The sequence below is a fragment of the Hemiscyllium ocellatum genome, unplaced genomic scaffold (genome assembly GCF_020745735.1).
Source record: "Hemiscyllium ocellatum isolate sHemOce1 unplaced genomic scaffold, sHemOce1.pat.X.cur. scaffold_565_pat_ctg1, whole genome shotgun sequence".
NCBI lineage: Eukaryota > Metazoa > Chordata > Chondrichthyes > Orectolobiformes > Hemiscylliidae > Hemiscyllium > Hemiscyllium ocellatum.
In genome coordinates, this window is record NW_026869119.1 from 236,540 (window position 1) to 250,330 (window position 13,791).

A 13,791-nucleotide genomic window follows, 5' to 3' on the forward strand; every position below is an offset into this window, starting at 1 on the left:
CCTCTCTAGCCCTCTCTATTCCTCTCGCACTTTCTTCCGTCCCCTCTCTCGCCCTCCCATCTCTCGCCCTCTCCTTTCCTCCCTTCCCTCTCACTCCCTCTCCCTCCTTCAAGCCCTCCCCTCTCTCGCCCTCCCCTCTATCGCCCTCCACTCCCTTCCTCCCCTATATCGCCCTCCCCTCCCTCCGTCCCCTCTCTCGCCCTCCTCTCTCACCCTCTCCATTCTTCTCGCCCTCCCTTCCCTCCCCTCTCTTGCTCTCCCCTGCCTCCCTCCTCTCTCTTGCCCTCCCCACTCTTGCACTCCTATCTCTCGCCCTTAATTCCCTCCTCTCTCTTGTCCTCCTCTCTCTCACCCTCACCCTTCTCTCACAATCCCCTCCCTCCCTACCCTGTCACGCCCTCCCCTCCGTACCTCCCCTGTCTCCCCCCTCCCTCCCTCTCGCCCTCTCCTACCCTCTCGCCCTCCCCTATCTCGCCCTCACCCCTCTCTAACCCTCCACTCCACCCCGTCCCTCTCATGGCCTCACCCTCCTTCACGCCCTCCACTCCCTCCTTCCCCACTCTCGCCACCCCCTCTCTCGCCCTCTCCTCTCTTGCATTTTCCCTTCCTCGCACCCGCCCGTCCCTCCACTCTCTCACCCTCCTCTCTCTCTCCCTCCCCTCTCTCACCCTCCTCTCTCTCTCATCCCCTCTCTCGCCCTCCTCTCTCTCCCTCTCCTCTATGACACCCTCCCACTCTCACCAACCCCTCCCTCCCCTCTTTCGCCATCGCCTCTCTCACCATCCCTTCTCTCACCCTCCCCCTCTCTTGCACTCCCCTATCTCGCCCTCTCCCTCCCTCTCGCCCTCGCCCTCCCTCTTGCCCACCCCTCCCACTCCTCTCTCTCTCGCCCTCCCCTCTTTCACTCTCTCCCTCCCTCTCGCCTTCACCTTCCTCTCCCCTCTCGTGCACTGCGCTCTCTTACCCTCCCCGTCTCTCGCCCTCCCTCTCTCACACCTCCCCTTTTCTCGACCTGCCCCCCCATCTCACCCTCCCCTCCCTTCCCTCTCGTCTCTCGGTCTCCCCTCTCTTGCCATCTCCTCTCTCATCTTCCTCGCTCTCGCCCTCCCCACTCTCTCTCCTCCCTCTCACACTCTCCCTCCCTCTCGTGCTCCTCTCTCTTGCCCTCCACTCCCTCACTCCTCTGTTTCAACCTCCCTCTCTCAACCTCTCCCCTCTCTCTCCCTCCCCTCCCGCCCTCCTATCTCTCGCCCGCTCCCTCCCTTTTCCTCCCCCTCGCGCTCCCTCTCTATCCCATCCCCTCATTCGCCCTCTCCCTCTCTCTTGACATTCCCTCCCCTCCCTCCGTCTCTCTCTCGCCGTCCCCTATCTCATCCCATCTCTCCCTTGCCCCCTCTCTCTCCTCCCGCTCCTTCAATTTCCCTTCAGCACCTTTCACTCTTGACCCCCCTCAATCAGTGTCTCTCTCTCTCCCCACCTTCCTCCGTTTCTCTCTGACTGAATCTCTCTCCCTCCTTCCCTCCCTCCCTCTGTATCAGACACATTCTGTCTCCCTTGTCCTTCCCTCTCAGTCTGAACCAGAGACTGTGGGGTGTGGGGTTGGTTGGTCGTGAGGCTGCGTGTAGGGGGTGGTGAGATGTGGGACGTAGGAGGAGGGGAAAATGGGGTAAAGATGGAACTGCTGGAGGGAGACAGAGACAGCAGGACAGAGAGAGTCAGGGTAAAGGGATAGGGAAGATGTGGGCAGGTGAAGAAACCGGGGTTGGGGGGATTGTGTGTGAGGGGGGAAACAAGGGAATGTGATGAGGAGAGGTGATGACGGAGAGAGAGAGAATTGAGCAGAAAGAGTAGTGGAGAGGTAATGGGGAGGCCAGGTTGGAGTGAGGGGGAGCAGAGGGAGTTAAACCCAGCTCCTGAGCTCAGGGCGATGTGCCCTCCCTTTCCCTGAGGACCAGGACTTGGGGCTGAGTCTGTCTCTCTCCAAGCTCAGATTCTCCAACACAAAGACACACAACAACATCGGTCACTCTGCTGCTCGGCACGCTTTAATCAGCATTTTTATTGGTTACAAATGGAAGTGATGGATACAGTCAGTGGGATGGTGCCTTTTCTCACTGGCCCCTGAGTTGTGAGAAACATTGAAATGTTTCCCTGTAACCCCCTGTGGGATAAGGATGGACAAACCAGCGCTCCCCTCAGTCTGTTACCATAGCGACAGCTGCTCCATCGCTGAAATACTGAACTGAAATGAGAAAATCCCGGATGGTGTGATTAATGAGGGAATTTGATGGATGGATGGATTTGGGTGAAGGGGTATTTCAGCACATTCTTCAGCTGCTGCCTGAACTTAATCTGGGTCACGGCATAAATCGCGGTGTTTGTGCAGCAACTGAGGAGCTGCAGCATGAAGCCCAATTCCTGTACAAAGACATGGAGATACACAGAGTAATACCCAATGTTATGCATCCGGAAACATATAGAATACAGCATTAACATTGACCATAACAGGATGAAATTGGCCGAGATCACAAACAGTAAAATAATGGATTTTTTTCGGTTTCTCATTTCTGTGTCAGACTGAGCGTCCCCATTGGTGTGAGCGCGGAGTCTCCTACGGGCTCTGCTGGTCACTAAAATGTATCTGACGGTGAGAACATTGAGCAGCATAATCAGGAGAAATGGGGCACCCGGGGTTAGAATGTAGTGGAGGAACTCGATTGTGACCCAGACACTGGAGAATCGAACAGCGTATGTTACCTCACAAAACCAGGGGTCGTTCTTCAGCCAATACCGAGCCGTGAGCATAAAATACCAGAAAATGTTCTTTAAACAGCTCAGCACAGTCACTGCTCCCAGAACCACAGCCGCCATTTTCTCACTGCAATATTTACTTTTCAGCTTCTGGCAACAAATGGCCACAAACCGATCAAAGGTGAAAGTGACGGTGAACCAGACAGAGCAGTCAGTGGCTGCATAAAGCAGGACGGCGTGGATATTACACACGGGGACGGAGTCCATCAGGAAATAAAACTGTTCCCCATAAACAATGGGAATGTGTCTCAGGATCAGGTCGAGGATAATGACCAGGAGATCCGCCACTGCCATGGCCCCCAGGTAACGTCTGACACATGGAGACAATCCACAATCTTTATAAAGCAGGACGTAGATGGTCACTACGTTAACTGTGAGGAAGGAAAACAAACCCATTATCCATCAGCCTGGAGGCAAAGGGACCCGTTTGATCGGGGACCCAGTGAGATTTTCAAATGTGTCCCTGTATTCAGGGATTTATTAAAGTAATTGGAGCTGGAATAACAAATGGGAAGGTCGGAATTACTGACAAAAAATATGACATAAACCACAAGAAACCCTCCCTCCCAAACACACAGAGACACATCCATAAGGACAGTTGGTTTCTAGAACATTCCCACACACTCGATCACTCGAGAGCAGACACAGGTCACTCCTTCCAGTTCCTAATACGGAGGGTGGAAATGTTGCTGTCCTGAAGGATTCTCTCCCAGTTTCCTGAAGACAAACGGAGTTTGGGAATTCCTGTATTTTGTTTTAAATTGTGGTCGATCCTGCGTCGTGGAGAAATGTAATCGCAGGGAAAATGTATTCACCCTTTAACTGCCTGAGGGGCCTCCGGAACAGTGTCTCCTTCTCCCTGGAACGGGATCTCTTCCCACGGGATCTTATCCTTTATTAAATTCACTGACGTCCGGCCGTTCACAAACAAACAACGTCAGGGACAGAACGTTCCGGGGAATGTCGGTGATAGAATGTTGGGGACAGAACGTTCCGGGGAATGTCAGTTATAGAATGTCAGGGACAGAACGTTCCGGGGAATGTCGGTGATAGAATGTTGGGGACAGAACGTTTCGGGGAATGTCAGTTATAGAATGTCAGGGACAGAACGTTCCGGGGAATGTCGATGATAGAATGTCGGGGACAGAATGTTCCGGGGACCGTCAGTTATGGAATGTCAGGGACAGAACTTTCCGGGTAATGTCAGTTATGGAATGTCAGGGACAGAACGTTCCATGGAGCTCCGTGACCTGTCCATCACCTTTACCCCCATCCACCCCACCACCATGGTGTACTGTGCACAGGCTACATATCTGTCCAGCACGGGGAGCTGTGCAGACCACAGCAGGGCAGTAATGTGTGAACCTGGAACAAATATCCATCCATCACGGGGAGCTGTGCAGTGATCAGTAACACTGTGTTAGATCCTACCCAGTGTGCAGCCCATGCTGTAAATGAAAGGACATACAGCTCCCACCCATTTCCAGCTCCATATCTAAATTGTACAATGAAAAGGGAGTGCTGTGGGTGTGAACATCACTGTCTGAGAAAGATGGTGGGGGAATCAGTTTAAATATCACCACATGGGAGGGGTTTGGGGTATTGACAGAGAGGGGGAAACTGAGAGACAGTGTCCTGGAAGGATGTGTTCCCAAGTTTCAGAATGCTGAAATGTCGACACTTCTATAGCATCCTGTAACATGAGCCAGTCTTCCCAGGAAAAAAATGGGAAAAAGGGAGATTGGCGTGAGGTGAAATGGTGGAGAGTTTTGGATGAGCATTTGTTCTACAGCTTTGTAAATGGGAGCAGTTACAACAGAATCTATGACTCACTGAGCTGATTCTAACAATAATTTGCCTCAGTGCCATTTTCATTGAGTGTGACAGAGAGATTATCCGTCCGATGCCAAGCTAGATTCCTGGTGCTATCTTATCAAACTCAACTCGTTGACTACCCCTACCCCCCTACCCCCACCCCATGGTGTCCCTCTCATTCAATACCAGCCCGATTCTCTCACCCATCATGGCTGGAGGGACTCATAGTCGCCCGGGTGCCCCTGGATATTCCATGACCTCTGGCACTGGTGCCGTCTTTGAAAGGCCATTGGGCACAGAGTTGAGCTTTCTCAGCTTGGAGCTGCCCTGTACAGTTGACCCCGAGCATGGCAGATAAGGGGCAATTATACCACGGTTTGTCGTCAGGCACACGGAGCTCCTGGTGGATGGGCAGGTACAGAGGGTGACCATTGCCTTCCCAGAGAGAGCCACACCAGCAGACCCGCCGAACATGGTCTGAGCTCCCCACCCAGCTCAGTGCAGTATCTGCGGTCTGAAGTATTGTCCAGCAATACAGGACAAGCATCAATAACCTTCCCCACTCTGTCAGGATAAGGGTCACTGTATTCTCTCTGTTCCCTCACACTCACGGTATATGTGTTATAGCACCGACCCCCGAACAAAGCTCCTGCTCATATACACGCAGCGCGCTCTGTTCCTGCAGCCCCTTTATAACGGCACAGTCTGTTTTAAACTGTCTTTCTTTATCTTTCATACCACAGTACATCACCTCACACTGCTCTGCATTGATCCCCGTCTACCAGCGTGTCACTGTCCTGTTAGAGTTCCATACTGTCCCCCATAGCCTTTACAATTCTTACAGGTTTGATAACATTTACAAACATTAAGATTGTCATAGTGTCCCAGTCCCCATGAAACAACTGAAATCTTGTCCCACACACAGGAGTGTGAGCACTTGAAATACTGATATATTCCCACGGACAGAGTCGAATAATGACATACTGTCAATGAAGCAACAAAACTCCTGACATATACGAGGCAGAGTAGATGAAATATTGACAAACCACAGAGCAAGAGAAATCCGGATAGGTTCCACTTATCTATATTCATCAGGGTATAATGGAATGAAGTTGAAAGTGTGTACTGTACCTTTAAGAGAGAGTGAATGCTGCTCTGAACTGAGAGCTTACAAGTCCCTGTGATATGAGAGGATGGCAGACCCAGAAACAGTATATTACTATAGAGTTGGAGTCGGATTATAAGCAGTTAAGAGATAGAGGGTCTTTCAGTTCACTTTCAGTGTTAAAAAATACATTGTTGTTTTTATTTAAACAGTAGAATTTGGGAGTTCTCTGTCACTCATATTTTAACAGTTTACGAGGCGAATTGAGCATTTATTTATGTTTAGTTTAAATTACCAGATGAGATCTATGCCGTGTCCTAACAATTCCCGTGTGTGTATCTGTGTATCTCTGTGTGGGGCAGGTCTGGCTGTCTCTGTGGTGATTAAAGTGATGCAACGCCCCCCTCTGCTGGTCTTCCCAAGCCACTGCATAGGCATTGGCAGCGAGGGAAAACCAACAGGGATTCATTCAGAGAGGGAGAGGGCAGCTGCTCACAGCACCATCCAAACTGATGTCTTATCATGTACTGATCTAAATGTCCTTTAAACGTTTTAACTGTCCCTGTTTTCACCACTTGCTCTGCAAGTTCATTCCACACGCAAGCCAGCTTCTGTCTAAAATAATTACCTCTCCTGTCTTTTGTAAATCTTTTTTCCTCGCACCTTAAAATATCCCTCAGTTTTGAATCCCCAATTCTAGGGAAAAGACATCAGCCCTTCAGCTTATCTGTACCCCTCATTATTTTATAAAACTTTGTAAAGTTACCCCTCCATCTACATCTCATAGTTTCCAGTGAAAAATGTCCCAGCCTATTCAGCCTCTCCTTATCGGTCAATCCCTCCATTTCCAGCAACATCCAGGTTAATCACTTCTGAACCCAGCTTAATAATATCAAGGTCAGTAATAACAAAGTGAATAGTCAATGAATTTTATAAGGATAGTGGAGACCAAAACTAGAGGACATAGTTGTAAGGTAAGAGGGGAAAAAATTACAAGTGACCTCCGGGCAGCTTTTTCACCCAGAGGGTGGTGTGCCTATGGAATGAGCGGGCAGGATGTCCAGACTGGACACTGTATTCCAGAAGAGGTCTCACAAATGTCCTGTACAACCTCCACATGACGTCCCAATTCCAAAACTCAAAGGTCTGACCAATTAGGAAAGTGTGCTAAACACCTTCTAAATCACATTATGTATGTGAGATGCACATTTTAAAGAATACTACCTGACGGCCTTGGTCTCTGTCCTACAACACTGCCAAAGGCCCTATGTTTAATTGTAGAAGTCCTCCTCTTGTTGATTTACCAAATCCAATACCTCACATTAATCCAAACTAAAATGCCACACCTCGGCCAATGAGTGATACTACCACCTCCTCACCTTCCCCGTTTAATTTTAAAATACCCTCCCCCTCTCCAGGAGGCCTGCACACTCCGGCCTTGAATTTCACGAAGACCCTGAGCTTGGTTTGCCTTGTGTGGTTAGGGAGAGGAGGGATAGATTGTAGACACAGTCAGTGGGGAGAAGAGGCTGGACAGTTATCAGCGGCCTGGTATCATTTCATGGTTTTACGCAGAGGGCAGACACACGTGAGAGTTGGGTTCTACTGGTCGGTGTTTTGGGACCAGAAATTATGGTCATTCTCCGTGTCTGGTGTTCAGTAATAAATATCTATTTGAGACCCTTCATTGGGCAGAGTGTGTCTGCGGGATTTCTTTCCCTAATATTGCAGACTACAAATAATAGCGATTAAAGATGTTCATAGTTAATTTCGATCTTGCACTTGTTTAACAAACAAAGTATTTTGCGTAGTTCAGTAATGGTAACCTGATTATAATAAATCCACACCGAGCTGAACGCTGCCCCTTAAAATGTGACCCAAAATCTGGGTACAGTAGTGTAGTAGGTGGTGTCCCTGCCTCTGAGTCAAGGCCCTGGGTTTGATTTCAATTCCTGAAATTGTTTGGTAGTGTTCCTAGCTCTGGACCAGAAGGTGTGGATTCATGTCCTGCCTGTTGCAGAGGTATGTCACACCACGTCATAACAGGCTGATGAACAAACACACAGCAGAATAATGTTACAGCTTTATGGGTATTGCCGAGTGGTGCTCGTGTCCCTACCTCCGGGCACAAAGGTCTAGGTGTAAATCCCACAGAAGTGTCTCCTAATATATCTGAACAAACTGATTACACTGGTTTTAGAATTGTGACTTGATGGAGAAAGAACAGGTGTCGGTGTTGAATGTCAGCATTTAGGCCCGGCATTATTGAAAGTACAGCCATTCGTGTTGATTGGAGTCACAACAAGTACATACTAACCTTCCAAAGAGTAACCTTCCCATACCCTTACAGTTACCACTGACTAGTGCACCTAAAGTAGAAATCGCTATTTCTACTTTATTTGAACAATCCACTTGAATTATACAGCTTTGGGCTGTGGCAGGAAACGGGAGCACCCATCAGGAGCTCACACAGACAAGGGGAGAAGATGCAAACTCACGCAGATAGTCGCCCGAGGCTGGAATTGACCTCATGTCCCGGATGCTGTGAGGCAACGGTGCGAACTACTGAGCAACTGTGCTAACCTGGAACCTCTGACTGCCTAATACAAAGGGAATTCAGCCAAATCCAACTGTCCCAGGATAAAATCCCATTGCTAGCAGCTGTGTGAGTACAATATCTTCAGAAGCAGAATAACATTTTGGACAATCTCTCAATTTTTCCTTTTGCCATTAGCTACACGAATATTTGGACAAGGTTCTTTCAACATGAAATTGCAGAGTGTGTGTGTGTGTGTGTGTGTGTGTGTGGTGTGTGTGTGTGTGTGTGGTGTGTGTGTGTGTGTTTGTGTGTGTGTGTGTGTGTGTGTGTGTGTGTGTGGTGTGTGTGTGTGTCAGTGTTTTTAGAAAGGGAAATATTGATTCTTTATTTGCAATACCCAAACAGTTTGCCATTCATCATTCCATCATAGTTGGAGTAACATTGCTCTGGATCATGAACGTGCTATTTGAGCAAATTAAATAAACTAGCCTGACTTGTTCCTAAAAACTGACCCTGACCCAGTCTGAGACCTAAATCATCGGCCATATCACCGACCTGGTTACACTTAACATTTGTTGTGAGCAGTGGAGGAGTGGGACGAGAAATTGGACCGGTGAGCCTGATGTCGGTGGTGGGTAAGATGTTGAAGGGGATTCTGAGGGATAGCATTTACATACATTTGGGAAGGCAACGTGGCTTTCTGCATGGGGAATCATGTCTCATTAATTTAATTGAGTTTTATGAAGAGGTGACAAAGAAGATTGATGAAGGCAGTTTGGGAGACATTGTCAATATGGCCCTCAGTAAGGTGTTCATAACATTCTGGTTGGTAGGCAGATTAATAAGGTTCGGTCACATGGGATACAGAAGAAGCTCGTCACAATTGGCTTGAAGGAAGAGCCTGGAGGCTTGTGAGCAGAAATTGTACACTTATTGGTGAGGGCCTGGTGAGTGTTGTGAAACAAATGGACATAGGGCTGCAGGTATATTGTTCCTCGAAAGTGGAGTTGAATGCAGACAGGGCGGTACAGAACACATTTTACATATTTGCCTTAATCAGTCAGAGCATTGAGTATAGGAGTTGAGGTGGCATGTTGCATCTTTCAGGATGTTGTTGAGGCCACTTTAAGAATACTGCGTACAACTCGGTTTTCTGCAGAAAAGATTTACACGGATGTCCAGGACTGGAGGTTTGTGCTTTAAGGAGAGGTTGATTAGTTTGAGGTGTTTCCACCTGGAGTGTCAGAGGCTGAAGGGTGACATTATAGGTTTATAAAATCATTAGGGGCATGGATATTCTGAACATCCATGTTCTGCTCCACAGGGTAGGGGAGCCCAGAACAGGAGAGCATAGGTTTAAGGGGAGAGGGCGAATGATTTAGAAGGGATCTGAAGTTAAATGTTTCACACAGAGAGTGATGTGTGTACATAAAGTGTTGTCAGAGGAAGTGGTGAAGGCGGTTACAATCGCACATTTAAAAAGTACCTGAAGAGGAGGGATATTGGCCAGATGCTGGCAAATGGGACTGGATCAGATTTGATATCTGATCGGAGTGAACAGATTGGATTAACGGGTCTGTTTCTACTCTGCATGACTGTTTTTATAAGAGGGATGACGAAAAATTCTGAAATTACCTTTCAAATCTGAATCCTCTTCACTGGAAGTTTATCGTGCCTCTATGTTCACATTGATTGAAAGTTGCGTTAGTGAAATATTTGACAGAGAACTGAATCATGGATAATGGGACGCAGACAGGAAAGTGAGACCACACCCTGGTCAGCCACAATCTTAGTGCCTGGTGGAGAAGGTTCAATGTATCTAATGACTCATTCCTGTCCATCAATCCCGTGGTTCTGTGTTCCATTCAGCCCATTAAACCTGTTAGGCAGGAGCATTTAGAGGCTACTTACTTCTATAACCTGGTGCACAGAAAGAGAGGAGATCATTCGGCCCTTCAAGACTGTCCCACACGCTTTGAGGTGATTGAGAAATGTAATTGTAAAAACCCAGCCTGGGTATGAAAGAGGCCCCTCATCTCTCTTTACAGAGCTTCCCCTCTCTGCAACTTATGCTCCATGTGTGGGTCATGTTGTAGACCCAAATTCATTATGAATACAGCCCCCACACCTCACCCAGCGATGGGTCACAAAATCCTCTGGTCTCCCTGACGGCAACATTCAATACCAGAACATTCATGAAAATAACATCCACTAACTTTCTAATGACAGAATGTGAGAACATCAGACACAGGGGCAGGTCATTCACTCCCCAAACCTGCCTTTCCCTTCACTAAGATCATGACTGATCTGCTCTTGGTCTCAAATCCTCTTTCATACCCAATTTATCATCGCCCTCAACTCTCTGACAGGTCAATATCCATCTACTCCTCTTCAAATACTTTCAGTCATCTGGCTCCCCGAACACTCTTGAGAAGAGAAATCCTGACATTCAATGCCACCTGTTGAAGAAAACCCTTGCTGCTCCTATACCATGGCCTGTTGATATGAACAAACATGGCACAAAGGAAGATGTTAATCATCTCAGTCCTGGGTCACCTCTGTGCGAGATCCTCAGGGTAGCTCCCTCTCTTCACAAACACATTCAGATGCTTCATCAATGTCTCCCCGCCCCACGCCCCCCCCCATAAGATCCGAAGTGGGGATGGTCACTGAGGATTCCACAATATTCAGAATAATTTGACGCCCCTGTCAGCTCCTGAACTGGACTGTGTCCAAGTGCAGCAAGACATGGACTCCATTGAGGCTTGTGCTTTAAAGAGTCCGTAACATTCATATAAAGGACTGTCTGACACTGCGCATTGCCACAGTAAAATAAGAGATCATTCCGCACCTCACACTGGTTTCACAGGAATAGGAGGATGTCGTTCAGCCCATTGACACTATTGGAGAAGAACAGGGACAGCCCATTCAGTGCCTCCAACATATTAGTCAGGAAGAGAAGGATTCTAGTGTGATGGGCCACACAGTGGGCGGCACAGTGGCACAGTGGTTAGCACTGCTGCCTCACAGCACCTGAGACCCGGGTTCAATTCCCGACTCAGGTGACTGACTGTGTGGAGTTTGCACGTTCTCCCTGTGCCTGCGTGGGTTTCCTCGGGTGCTCCGGTTTCTCCACAGTCCAAAGATGTGCGGGTCAGGTGAATTGGCCATGCTAAAATTGCCCGTAGTGTTAGGTAAGGGGTAAATGTAGGGGTATGGGTGGGTTGCGCTTCGGCGGGTCGGTGTGGACTTGTTGGGCCGAAGGGCCTGTTTCCACACTGTAAGTAATCTCTAAAAAAACCAGAGCCCCTCGACAATATTTGAAGGTGGTAGTCTAGTCTCTAATGTTTTCTTATTTTAAAGAAAATGTAAAGTGTCTGTTCCAGATGCAATGCGAGTGGTCAAACAACTCGGTGTGAAGCATAACATCATTTACTTAAACACGATAGATGAAATAAAATCAAAGAAAGAAGAATTTAGAATAACGTAATTATATTGTATGAGATAACAGAATAATAGATCTAGGAACTAATACGAATGAATTGTTTCAATACTGGAAAATCACATGAACACAGCCCTTGGCAAAAAGGGAATATTCAGACACTGAATGACACAAATATTTCTCTATTTCAGGATTTAAAAACAGCACCAAGAGAAAATCCACAAAGAGTAGCTGCCAGGAGACATTCACTAAAGTTTTCAACTCGGTGGAGACCCCAATAATTTCTGATGTTACTGAGAAACCAAAATCCCAGAAATCCTAATCTGTGAGAGCTGACCATACCCATTCCATCTGCATTAAAATAAACCTAAGGCCTCACTAGTTGTTTACTCAAGTGGTCTTAACTATCCAGCTTGGTAACGGTCATTCAATCTCTCTCGTAAAAGAAACCAGAACAAAATATCCTCTTAAAGCTACTGCATCATCACACTCATCAGCACATCGAGCTGTCATACAGGAACCAGGGGTAACCCAATCAGGCCCTTGGCCCTGTCCAAACGGACGAGGAAGAAGCCAGTCAGTCACTTGAGTCAATTATACGGGACCAGGAGGAGGCCATTCCCACCTCAATGCACTTACGCAGGGGTAGAATGAGGTAATTGATGCTGATTCCTGATGAATGTCTTATGCCCAAAACTTCGATTCCCCTACAGTGCTTTTCCAGCAAACCACTGTCTACTCTGATCTTCAGCATCAACAGTGCTCGCTGTCTCCTAATTGATGCTCTACCATGATGAACAAATGGAGCAGAGGCTGCACAGACAGACTGCGCCACGTTGTTCCTCGTAGCTCCGTCTGTCATGATACACACGTGGGACTTTAACGTGGTTTCCTCGCGGTGAGGAGGGAAGCCATATGTCTTGTGTGAAGTCACAAGAAGGCACCTTCCATCTCCGAGAAGCCAGCCTTGTGTTCTCTAAGTAGGACGGAAGCTGGTGGGATGGCTACCTGTTTCAGATGGAAGGTATTGTGGCTGCTGTTGGGGATTGTGAGTAACCTGATGTTCAGTACGGGTTCACACACCGACTGCACAATAACGTGGGGAGAGTTAATTTAGGTGTATAAACTATTAGGAAAGCCACGTTAGACTGATGGATGGACTCTCACCAAGTTCAAATAGTGCTGATTTTGTCCATGTTAATCTTGTCTAGTGCACGTCCTGTTCAGTGTAACCTGTAATGCCTTACTCTGTCCAAGTCTATTTCCACCCTACGATCTGCATGGACATGTTTACTATGATCTGCCTCCACTGCTCATAAATAAAGCGTTCCCTGTTCTGAGATACACATGACAATAAATCAAACCAATCAATCCTGGGTAAAGTATGGAATTTCTAACCCTGTCAATGTCTCTTTTGGAAGTACGTGATCGCTGCCACTCCTCGTGTTTAACGTCACCGTTTCTTCTCTCACAGCTGTACTGATTAAACACTCAGCTTCTTCACTCTATCCTCGTGATACCATCACCCGCGTCTGTGGTAAGGAGATCATTCCTTACAAAGGAGATTACATCCGTATAGCGTGTCCCAACCACGCTTTCGACAAGGCCCTACAACAGCAGGAAGATGGCATTACTTATGTACTTGTATTATCTTCCAATGATGGACATTATACCATTGACTGGACCCATTACTTACACAGGGTTTGATTCGGAGCAGTCAGCATAGACTTGTGAGTGGGAGAGCATGCTTCCCAAATTTGTTAGAGTTCGTTGATGAAGTGACCAAGAAGGTTGATGAGGGCCGAGCGGTAACCATAGTCTCTGTGGATATCAGTAAGGCCTTTGATAAGGTTCCACATGGCAGGCTGCTCTGGAAGGTGACATCATGTGGAATGCTGGGGAACTGGCCAATTGGATACACAGTTGGCTTGATGGTAGGAAGCAGCGGGTTTAGTGGAAGGATGTTTGTCAGACCAGAGGCTGGGTCCATAGCTGTTTGTTATCGATGATTTGGTTGAGAATGTACAAGGCATGATTAGTATGTTTACAGATGACACTAAAATAAGTGGGAGCATGATC

The 13,791-nt window shown here is 47.7% G+C and overlaps 1 long non-coding RNA gene across 1 annotated transcript in view; it reads left to right on the plus strand.

Annotated features, from left to right (window-relative positions):
• LOC132813956 (uncharacterized) overlaps positions 1-12,004 on the plus strand; it is a 68,875-nt gene extending 56,871 nt beyond the window's left edge. The window contains exons 2-3 of the long non-coding RNA XR_009644239.1: positions 2,899-3,114; positions 11,904-12,004. This is a non-coding gene — a long non-coding RNA (uncharacterized LOC132813956). The remainder of the gene's footprint in view (positions 1-2,898; positions 3,115-11,903) is intronic.
• Positions 12,005-13,791: the final 1,787 nt, after the last annotated feature.